The following is a 12,258-nucleotide window of genomic DNA, read 5'->3' as shown; positions in this document are numbered from 1 at the left end:
CACTTAACACAGTAATGGAAGTCATCAGACCCATAGCAATCACACAAGAAAAAGGAATAAAATGTATCCAAATTGGTAAGGAAGAAGTAAAACTTTCACTACTTGCAGATGACATGGTACCAAATATAGAGAACCTTAACTCCACCAAAAAACTACTAGAACTGATAAATGAATTCTATAAGGTTGCAGGATACAAAATCAATGTACAGAAATCTGTTGCATTTCCATACATTAATAATGAAGTAGCAGAAAGAGAAATTAAGAGAACAATCCTATTTACAATTATACCAAAAATAAAAAAAATACCTAGTAATAAATTTAACCAAAGAGGTGAAATACCTGTACTTTGAAAACTACAAAACACTGATGAAAGAAATTAAAGAAGAAACAAATGGAAAGACAGTCCATGCTCATGGAATGAAAAAACAAATATTAAAATTTTCATACTATGCATAACAAACCACAGATTTAATTCAATCCCTATCAAAATATGAAGAGGATTTTTCACAGAACTAGAACAAATAATCCTAAAATTTTATGGAACCACAAAAGATCCTGAATAGCCAAAGCGATCTTGAAAAAGTAACAAAACTGGAAGTAGCACAATCCCAGATTTCAGGATATTCTACAAAGCTCTAATAATCAAAACAGTATGGTACTGGCACAAAAATAGAAACATAGATTGTTGGAACAGAACAGAGAGCCTAGAATTAAACCTACACTTATATGGTCAATTAATCTTTGACAGAGGAGGCAAGGATATTCAATGGGAAAAAGGACAATCTATCCAGCAAATGGTGCTGTGAAAACTGGACATCTACATGTGAAAGAATGAAACTGGACCACTTTCTTACACCATACACAAAAATAAAGTCAAAATGGATTAAAGACCTAAATGTGTATCCTGAAACCATAAAAATCCCTGAAGTAAGCACAGGCAGTAATTTCTCTGACATCGACCATAGCAACATGTTTCTAGAAGTTTCCTGAGGCAGGGGAAACAAAAGCAAAAATAAACTATTGAGACTACATCAGAATAAAAATCTGCACAGCAAAGGAAACAATCAATAAAACTAAAAGATAAACTACTGAATGGAAGAAGATATTAGCAAATGATATATCCAATAAAGGGTTAGTAAAAATATACAAAGAACTTATACAACTCAAAACCAAAGAATAATAATAATCCAATTAAAAATGGGCAGAAGATGTGAATAGACATTTCAACAAAGAAGACAAACAGATGGCCAACAGACACATGAAAGGATTCATCCTCAGGGAAATGAAAATCAAAACCACAATGAGGTATCAACTCACACCTGTCAGAATGGCTAAAATCAAAAACACAAGAACCAAGTGCTGACAAGGATGTAGAGAAAAAGGAATTTTTGTGCACTGTTGGTGGAAATGCAAACTGGTGCAGCCTCTGTGGAAAACAGTATGGAGTTTCCTCAAAAGTTAAAAAGAGAACTATGATATTATGCAGTAATTCCACTACTGGGTATTTAACCAAGAAATATGAAAACACTAATTTGAAACAATATATGCACCACTGTTTCTTAAAGCATTATTTACAACAGCCAAACTATGGAAGCAGACCAAGAGTCCTTCAATAGAGGAATGAAGAAAGAAGAGGATATTTATTTATTTATTTATTTATATTTACATTTGCCATTTGTGACAACATAGATTGATCTAGAGAGTACAATGCTAAATGAAATAAGTGACTCAGAGAAAGACAAATATCATATGATTTCACTCATATGTGGAATTTAACAAAACAAAACAAGCAAGGAAAAACAGAAAGAGAAACTAAACAAAAAAACAAAAAAAACACCAAAAAACAAACAAACAAAAAACAGATTCTTAACTACAGAGAACAAAGTGATGGCTACCAGAAGGCAGGTGAGTGGCAGGATGAGTGAAATAGGTGAAGTGGACTAGGAAGGCACTTTTGATGAGCACTAAATAATGTACAGAATTGTTGAATCACTATATTGTACACCTGAAACTAATATAACACTGTATGTTGACTATACTGAAATTAAAATTTTAAAAATTAATAATAATAAATAATTTAAAAAAAGAAAGAATGAGAATGTCCCAAACCTGAGAAGAGATTTGGACATCCATGTTCATGAAGCTAATAGTTGCTGCCTGAATTTCAATTTAAAACAATCATCTCTAAGACACATTATAATAAAATTGTCCAAAATCAAAGACAGTGAGAATTAAAAAAAAAAAAAAAAAAAAAAACAGCAAGAGAAAAAAAAAATATTTATCTCACACATAGGAAAACCAACAAGGCTATCAGTGCATTTCTCAGCAGAGACCTTGGGCCGGGAAAGAAAGGGATATAATATTCAATGTGCTAAAAGAATGAAACTGCAAATCAAGAATACTTTATTCAGCAAAGTTGTCCTTCAGAAAATGAAGGTGATATAAGATTTCCTAAAAAGCAAAGCTGATAAAGTTAACCACCACTACCCCTGGCTTAGAAGAAATGTTCAAAGGAGTTCTTTAAACTGAAACAAAAGATGCTACCTAGTAACATGAATACATGAAAATAAACAGCACTCTGGTAAAGGCAAGTGTATAATCAGATTCAGAATACTTTAATACTGTAAAATATTGATGTGTTAACCACTTAACATTAGTATAAAAGCTGAAAGACTAGTTTTTTAAAGATTTATTTATTTATTTGAGAGAGCTGGGGTGAAGGGTCATGGAGAGACTATGAGTGGGGAGAGGGGCAGAGGAAGAAGCAGACTCCCTGCTCAGCAGGGAGCTCAACACCAGGCTCTATCCCAGGACCCCAAGGTCATGACCTGAGCCAGAGGCAGACACTTAACCAACTCAGCCATCCGGGCGCCCCTGAAGGGACTAATGTTTTAAAAATAGCTATAGCTAAGATAATTTGTTAATGAATACACAATATAAAGAGATATAGTGTGACATCAAAAACATAAAATGTGTGTGTGCGGAATGAAAGGGTAGAATCTTTTATGCAAAGCTAAAGTTGTTATCAGGCTAAAATAGACTGCTGTATCTATACAATGTTTTCAGGAAGCCTCAAGATAAAACAAAAACTTACAGTAGATATAACACAAGATAAGGAGAAGGGAATCAATGTACCCCACTATGGAAGATTATGGATTCATAAAGGAATACAGCAAGAGAGGAAGAAAAGAAGAAATCAAAACAGCCAGAAAACAATTAACAAAAGGGCAATAGTATGTATCAATATTTACTTTAAATGTAAAGGGATTAAATTCTCCAATCAAAGGCCATAGAGTGGCTGAATGGAAAAAAAGAAAACAAAACAATCAAATGGCACCCAAATACATGCTGCCTACAAGAGACCCATTTCAGGTTCAAGGACCACTGAGGCTCAAAGTGAAAGTTCAGGAAAGGGTATTTTATGCAAATAAAAACCAAGAGAGAGCAGGGGTAGCTATACTTACATCAGATGAAATAGATGTCAAGTCAAAAACTGTAACAAGAGACAAAAAGATTGTTGTAGAATAATAAAGGTGTTGATTCTTCAAGAGATTATAAAACAACTCTAAATATATAAGCATACAACATTAGAGGACCTAAATATTTTAAATAAATACTAATAGATCTGAAGGAAGTAATTGACAACAATATATAATAATAAGGGACTTTAATACCCCATTTTTAATATGGATAAACCCTGCAGACAGAAAATCAAACAAGGAAATGTCAGACTTGGACTGTACTGTAGAACAAAAGGACCTAATAGATATACACAGTACATGCCATCCAACAGTAGTGAAATACACATTCTTCTCAAGCACACACAGACATTTAATGATTTTTTGATATAACACCAAAAACACAAGCAACAAAAACAAAAATAAACAAGTGGGACATCAAAGTAAAAAATAAACAATTTTTTTTTTTAAAAATGAAAAGACAACCTACAGAATGGGAAAAGATATTTGCAAGCCATTATTCTGATAAGGAGTTAATATCCAAAATATGTAAGAAATTCATACAACTCAATAAGTGAGAAAATGAAAATCAAATTAAAAATTGGCCCAAGACTTGACTAGACTTTTTTCCAAATAAGATAACAAAAATGGCAAGCAGGTCCATGAAAGGTGCTCAATATCACTAATTATCAGGAAAATGTAAATCAAAACCACATTGAGATATGCAAAATTGTACAGCTATTCTGGAAAACACTTTGTCAGCTTCTTTAGAAACTAAACATGTACCTTCCATTTGGTCCAGCACTTGCATTTCTGGACGTTTATTCCAGAGAAATTAAAATGTACATTCACATAAAAATTTGTAGATGAATGATTACAGCACCTTTGTTTGTAACAGCCAAAATGGTTTTTCTAAAAACTTGAAACAACTCCAGTGTTCTTCGGTGAGCAAATGGCTAAACAAATGGTGATCATTCATACCATGAAATGATACTGGGCAAATAAAAGAATTGGCTGTTAATGTACACAACAACCTGGATGAATCTCCAGAGAAGTGTACTAAGCACACTAAGTGAAAGAAGAAAATCCATAAAGGTGACATACTGAAGGATTGCATTTATATAAAATATTAGAAATTACAGAATTATAGAGATGGAAGAGTAAGGTATGAGTGTGACTGTAAAGGTGTAACCTGAGGGAGATCTTTGTGGTGATGGAATAGCTGGTTATCTTGATTGCAGTGGTAAGCTTCATTTGTGATAAAGTGTTATAGAACCATACACACACATTGTACCAGGGTCAGAATCCCGGTTTTGATCTTGTACTACAATTATGCAAATGCTACCATTAGGAGAAACTGGGTGAAGAATACATGGGACCTGTTTCACTATCTTTGCAACTATCTGTGCACATAGAATAATTCCAAAATTAAAAAAATTGTAAATGGTATATATGATTTATTTTCTTCAAACTGTTCCATATATAGTAGCCATACTAAAAGTCCTTTCCTCTTTGCACTTTTGAAATCCATTTTATTATATTTGGCTTCCTTGCATCCATGTTCACCCACCACTCTTAATATGTGATTCTTACTGTAAGTCATCTGAAACAAAGGCTGGAATCTTTAACAATAAATTCTAATCTGAAACAATAAACTTTAATCTTTTCTGTGATATAAGTCATTTGCTTAAATGAAAAGTCTTACAAGACCTTTGTCCCTCAAGACCGCTTCAGTCCTCAGTCATTAACACTGGCAATACAAATGGACTTACTCATAATGGTCAAGTAGTGTGAAAAACCTGATACCAGATTTTGGAAAGCTAGCCATCTTTGTCATGAACTGACACATTTTTTGGCAACTCATCATTACTAATAACTTGAAAGGCAGACCACATGCCTCCTGAGCTTGAAGTTTTATTGAAACTGGCAGCAAAGAGCCAGAGTTAGAGTCAGGCCACTGCTCTTGGTTGAGTGGTTCCCCTGCCATAGATATCAACTAGAATGCTTTTTATTTGGCTTTAGTATTTAAAAGATGTCATATCTTGTTTATACTATAGTAGATATTGTTTCTAAAGGTTAATCACACTATTGCCAAGAGGCTACAGATTATTTCAAGTAGTATTAAATACTCTTTAATGCAATGATCATTTATATGACAATGTAGCCGTATTAAAATTACTACTTGTGTCAATTGTGTTTTTCCTGCAAATAGATTTTATTTTAAGTAAGCTTTAGGTATAAAAGATTTATTATCCATATATAGGTATCCTAGGATAACTATCCATAGGTCAGAAGTTCTAGAGTTCATTCTGTGGATCAGTAATGTCAGGAATCTGGGTCAGCTTCTCTGCAGAACTCTTGACCTTCTCCTTGTGGTTACAAAATAGCTTATAACATCTCTAAGCCATATAAAAATGTCTCAAACCAAAAGAGTTGTGAGAAGAAGTATGGTGAGACAGCTTGTCATAGCAGTTCTCTTTCTTTCTTAAATAAATATTTTGCAGAACTTCTCTCTGCCAGTAAAAATTCCCCTTATATTTCTTTGCCAGATCTGGTCGTATAACCATCCCTAAACCAATCATTAGTGCAAGGAGTTCATTCTCCAGAAATTATTGTTCAATATCTGACAAACTCGAAAACAAACACTGCAATTCTTTTTTTTTAAAATCTTTTTTTTTAAGATTTTATTTATTTGAGAGAGAGAGACAGACAGACAGCATGAGCAGGGGGAGGGGCAGAAGGAGGGGGAGAAGCAGACTCCCTGCTGAGCAGGGAGCCCTATGTGGGACTTGATCCCAGGATCCTGGGATCATGACCTGAGGTGAAAGCAAACGCTGCCCCCAAACACTGCAATTCTTTTAGCCAGAAAGAAGGAGGGTTAGATCACCAACAGTGGCTACCACAACATGACAAGACATAATTAAAGGACAGTTATGAATCCTAATAAAACCCTGTGAACCTTAATAAATATAACAGAAATTGTGGGTGGCAAATGCATTAGTTTTATTAGAATTGGTTAGAGTTTTGTTCAGATCCCACTACTTAGTACATAGAGAAGATTAGAATCTCATAAAATATTTGATGTTATAATCTATAAACATTTTTCCCCATTTAATGTCACTACATATGACCTTGAATGAGGTGGTCCTATCTCCATCTCACTTTTCTCTATTGATGATGGAAGATTTGAGGGACAAATTGTCATTTGCGATAAACATAGTACCAGATTTACTTTCATAATCTTAATCTCAAGTACTGCATTTTATTAATCCTAAACATTACACTGAATTTTATTTTAAGATTTTTATTTATTTATTTGTCAGAGAGAGAGAGTGAGAGAGCACAAGCAGGGGAGTGGCAGGCAGAGCAGGCAGAGAGAGAAGTAGGCTCCCCACTGAGCAGGGAGTCCGATGTGTGATGCGATACCAGGACCCTGGGATCCTGACCTGAGCCGAAGGCAGATGCTTAACCGACTGAGCCATCCAGTCATACCCATAACACTGAATTTTAGATTCTATCCTAAATATAGATTCCATAATCTTCCATAAAGAGTCTCCATTTTACCCCACCCAACATACCCATAGTATCATTGACCACAATGATTCCTAAGTTGGTATGAAAAGGAGGGAAATACATTGATGGGGAAATTATATTTTATCACCGTCTTCAGGCAAGTTGAAAATTTATCACAATAGTTCAAGTGAAATACTAAGGGAATCAATTTTTTTAATACTTATTAAAAGAAGATATTTAAGTAATAAATATGAAGATTTACTTGTTATTTTTCAAAAGTATGTTGTGCAATTACTATACATTGAATGGGCACTTACTATGAGCAATACAGGGTATGATCACTGAATAACAGGAAGATATTTTTTAAGTTTTTATTTTAATTCCAATTAGTTAACATGCAGTGTTACATTATTTTCAGGTATACAATATAGTGATTCAATGTTTCCATACATCAAAACAACAACAATGGAAACAAAACAATTCCATACATCACCTGGTGCTCATCACCACAGTGCCCTCCTTAGTCGCCATCACCTATTTAACCCATCCCTAAGTAAAAAGAAGATTTATCAGACCATCTTAAAATGTTTATATTCTAATATAGACATTAAGTCAATAATAGTAATTCAGCAGTTCAGCCCAATTCAGCTCCAGAAGAGGTGAAAATCCTATAAATATTCAGAGAAATAGAAGCTCTTCTCCACCTTCTGTCTTTTCCCCACTCCACTGAAGATGGTTAGGGCAGAGAAAAATACCAAGAAAATTTCAAGAATCAAGGAAATCTCAGTGTTACAAGAGGCATTTTATTAGAACTTTGAAACTCAGGTAAAATTTGTATTTGCAAAGATAGAGATAAAAGAATCTCAGGTGGAGAATTCTGCATAAGATACATGATAAACTTAGGGGCCCATTATAGAGGAGCATATATGCTAGCCTAAGTTGTTTAAAATTTATATAGTTCAAAAATTGTTTGGATTTTACATAGTTCAAAATTCATGTTTAAGTACACACTAAGAATTCAGTACGAGCTATGCTGAAAAATCTGTCAAATAGAGACACGTGATGAGCAATATGCCAGAATATTAGAACATGACTCTTATTTGTTGAATAGTGATTTTATTTTTTTCTCCCTTTTTCAGTCTTCTTACTTTCACCTTTCTGTTTTGACATGTGCTCTCTTTTACACCCAAGTCCTTTCTTTTCTATTTTTTTCTAATCTTTCTACCTGTAATAATACTCAACAATATTCAAAGATAGGTGATAAATTATCTGTGTGTAAGAGAATACTTTTTTTTTAATTTAATGAACAAATAAATAACCCCTTGGCAATAAAAACCCTATGAGAATTCTTATGCTAGTGATGCTTATTTATTTGGTATAGTTATAAAGAGAAAATAACCAGAATATTTATTTTTCCAAACAGTGAAAGTCCAGGTTGGCTTCTTATGCTTTTGTCTCCCCCTTAGAAATCAGTTTTCTGAACTTTTGGTGGATGCCCCGCCGTCTTCACTAATAAGTATGGAAGTGATGGGGAGGGGAGGTTGGGAGTTGGAAGAGGGTTGCCCTTCTCCCTCCAAGCAGCTGGACAGGCAGGCATGTCACTGGGCTGATTCTTTTTACTTCTTCTCAGCATAATGTGACAGAAGTGCACAGCATGGGGGAGCGGGAAAATAGCAAAATATGAGGAGTGAGGCAGCTGCTTCCCCATCCTATAGGTTTAGAAGCTCTTAAATTGGAAGAAAATCTAGTCACAGTGATTTCTTGAGGAATTGAAGGTGCCACATAGAACTAAACCCTAATCTATAATCGCTCCCTCAAGGGAAAGACGTAGTTTATACATTTTTAATGCATAGACTAGTTTAACATGAGGTTGAAAGTCATTGTGGTTGCCTACATACATTTTTTTATTGCTCAAAGTAGGAGAAAAAAAATCACAGATGTGTCCTTAAACCAACTATTAAAGGTATTATACCATTAAAATGATTTTGATTATTTAGAAAAGAAGTAACTGTTATTTTTGATTAGATTTGTTCAGATGTTTAATTGTCTAGAATTATTTTTATCATAATAGTCATATTGCTATATATGATATTGAACACTATCTTCATTTTGAAGGAAACTTTTTAAATGAATGGCCATTTTTAAAGGGTAACAAAATAGTTCCAAAAGCATGTGTAGATCAGCACATAGCAAAAAAAAACCCAAAAAACAAAACAAGGTTGTAACCAACAAGGCAAGACCATGGGGGAATGGGGGTTGTAATACTATTTCCGGGCAAATGTTTCCCAACTGTCATTGGGAGAACAAAAATGGTTTTCATTTTTGTTTGTTTTAAATTAAACCACTATTTAGAAATATTTTCTTTGGTGATGAATACATTAAGGCATAGATTGTTCTCTGTGTTTGCAAAATGCGGACCCATGATGAAAGACTTAGTAGCCTGGAAAATATTCACATTCTCCTTGCACTAATGGAAGCTGACTCATTAAATCAGTGTGTTTCAGGAAATACTAAATTGTTCCGTTCAAGTTTCACAAAAAATACTGACAAAAATCTAGTTGGAGAAAGAACAGAGGAGATGGTATGTCTTCCACCTTGCTTTCCTCCTTCTTTTCCTTATCTAATGGGCCCAGCCTATGCATTTGCTGTGTCCTCCTTCCAAAACTTGAATTGTCTGATAATAACATTCAGCTTGACCACCCATGTGTGTAAATCTCAGGCTAGATAAACACTAGCTAATGCAGCTTCTTCTGCCTTCTACTGCTTATTCTGATTGATATCACTAAGTTCAAACATAACCTTTTACAGTCACTAATACTATATCTGAATGGTCTGAAAATTTTTATTCCTCCATTTCTGATTGCTCAGCCACTGACATTCTATAGAGAAGGTGACACATAGATGTTTAAGCAGAGCATAAAAATGGAGACATGTTATCTGAGCAGTCACAGTGATCACAACAAATAAAACATACTGCAAAAATAGATAAAGTGTTTAGTCTAATAGCAGCTCAGATCCTAATTCCCCAATGACCTTCTCAGTCGAAAAGGATTACCTTTGGGAGTAAATATTCTGAGACACATTCTTACGTGCAGTTGTTACTCAAAAATAACAAATATTTTATTTGACATTTCATTAAATAATGGATTTGACTAAAACCTAGAAGCTTATTATATCAGTAAGTCAACAGCATAAAAATTAGATTCCTTTAATTTAAACACTATGTTTTCCTATCCTTGTTGAACTTCCTCTTCTAAAACCATAAGAAGTAAAACTGTAAATAGCTCCCAAACTTTGTTGAAATTCTTTCCACCATTAAAAAAAATAGGGCGCCTGAGTGGCTCAGTCGTTAAGCGTCTGCCTTCGGTTCAGGTCATGATGCCAGGGTCCTGGGATCAAGCCCCGCATAGCCCCACTTAGCGGGAAGCCTACTTCCCCCCTCCTGCTCCCCCTGCTTGTTTCCTCTCTCGCTATGTCTCTCTCTGTCAATAAAATCCTTTAAAAAAAAAAGTGAAATGCAATATAATAGTTACTACAAATTTATCAGAAATATTAAAATGTATTATTGTACAGAGTTATACAGTTTCATTATATTTTTCAATTAAAAATATTGCTCATTTAATGACTGATACATTAAGATTTTATTGTAAAGTATTTCAATTCTTGGCCCATGATTATTAGCAAAATTGAAATAGCATGTCATTTTTCGTCAACTACAGAGATGACCAACCTGCTTACACTTAGAATTATGGCAACAATTGTAAAAAAAAAAAAAAAAGCAAATCAAAACCATAAACACATAAGCTAGTCACTGATTAGAGTAACTGGCCTGACAAGTCATGATGAAATGCAATTTATTCCATATACAACTGCAGCATATAATTCTTAATAGTTTACTAAAATGATCATAGAGCTAATGACATAGTCTTATCACAGCATTTCTCAAATATATATGAATGATGCCACTTCCCTAAGAAGAGATGATTTTGTAAATCCTCGAATACTGTGGCTTCAAGAGCATAGAAGTCTAGCTTAAAGAGGAGCTTTTTGTAAAAGGAGGGATGGGGATAAAGAAAATAAAAACGAACACAGAACATGTCTTATTCTTTATTATTTTTAAAACAAAAAAGTAATAGACAAGCTATAAGACTTCTAATAATTTTGGCTAATAATTTTACTTAATCAATGCACAGTAATAATATCTGGACATTGGCTATCCACAAGTTTGAGAATTTATCAGTCCATAGTAGGAGTTAAGAGAGAGAGAGACAGAGAAGAAATGATAAATAATGAGCATAGGAAATAAATCTGTAATTCACTTTAGCACTTGACTGAAAGAAGACATGGCATTGGTGTGTGAAATTGACACCCTTTCCTTTTCTCTGCTCTATAAAAAATTTTCTCCACCCACAAAAAGTCTGGGGTCTTTTGGAGAATGAATATATTACAAGTACTAACTGAACTCTTGTTACTATCTTAACTGGTTTGTTCAGTCTTCCATTTTCTTTTGCCAAAACTGAATAAAATATATAATGGTTCATGGTTAGCATCACAAAATCCTGATATCACAACAATAATATTTATTTTTACTATGTGTAGTTCATACATTAATTGTACTAGTCTGTTAAACCATTTATATATGGAACATGTGTAGCTTTTACCCAGGGGTTGTTGAAATGATTCAGTGGATTTATAGCAAGAAAATTTTCTGACACCAGGAGGTTATAAACTAATAGTTATGAGGAATGAAAACAGCTCAATCTGTAATCAGGTACAGGGCCTCTAGGTAGTCGGATCTTGCTCAGCCACACTGACGCATGGCATATGACTAACATGGACTGGATAATTTTCCAGAGCTTCCTGAATAGTTTTCTCTTGTAGTTATGAATAATAAATTGCATGTCTGTATCCAATCCAAGACTGTGATAATACAGATGCATTTGGTATATTTGATACTTGTTTTCACTTTACTTTCACATACTTTTCTAGTAACTCTTCCATTTTTAAAATAAAAGCACTCATATATCATTCAAAAACATTAGTGGTTTGGTTTTTTAGTAGAAATGTATCATTAAATAGATTTTAGAGTGGATGTCAGTCTCAAAATCACTTCAGTTTTATACTCTTTCTACATTGGTTGTCAGAAATACCAGGACATTGATACGCGTAGACATCTATTAAATGAAACATCACTGTGTTATAATATAGTTTTATCTTTTAGTCTTCATATCTATTGTAAAGGAAGCTAGGTAGGTCATCAATGAGAATAGAGAAGAACAAGATCTGA

This window comes from Halichoerus grypus, chromosome 4, assembly GCF_964656455.1.
Source record: "Halichoerus grypus chromosome 4, mHalGry1.hap1.1, whole genome shotgun sequence".
NCBI lineage: Eukaryota > Metazoa > Chordata > Mammalia > Carnivora > Phocidae > Halichoerus > Halichoerus grypus.
The sequence above is the reverse complement of the archived record's forward strand: the minus strand, read 5'-3'. Positions refer to the sequence as shown.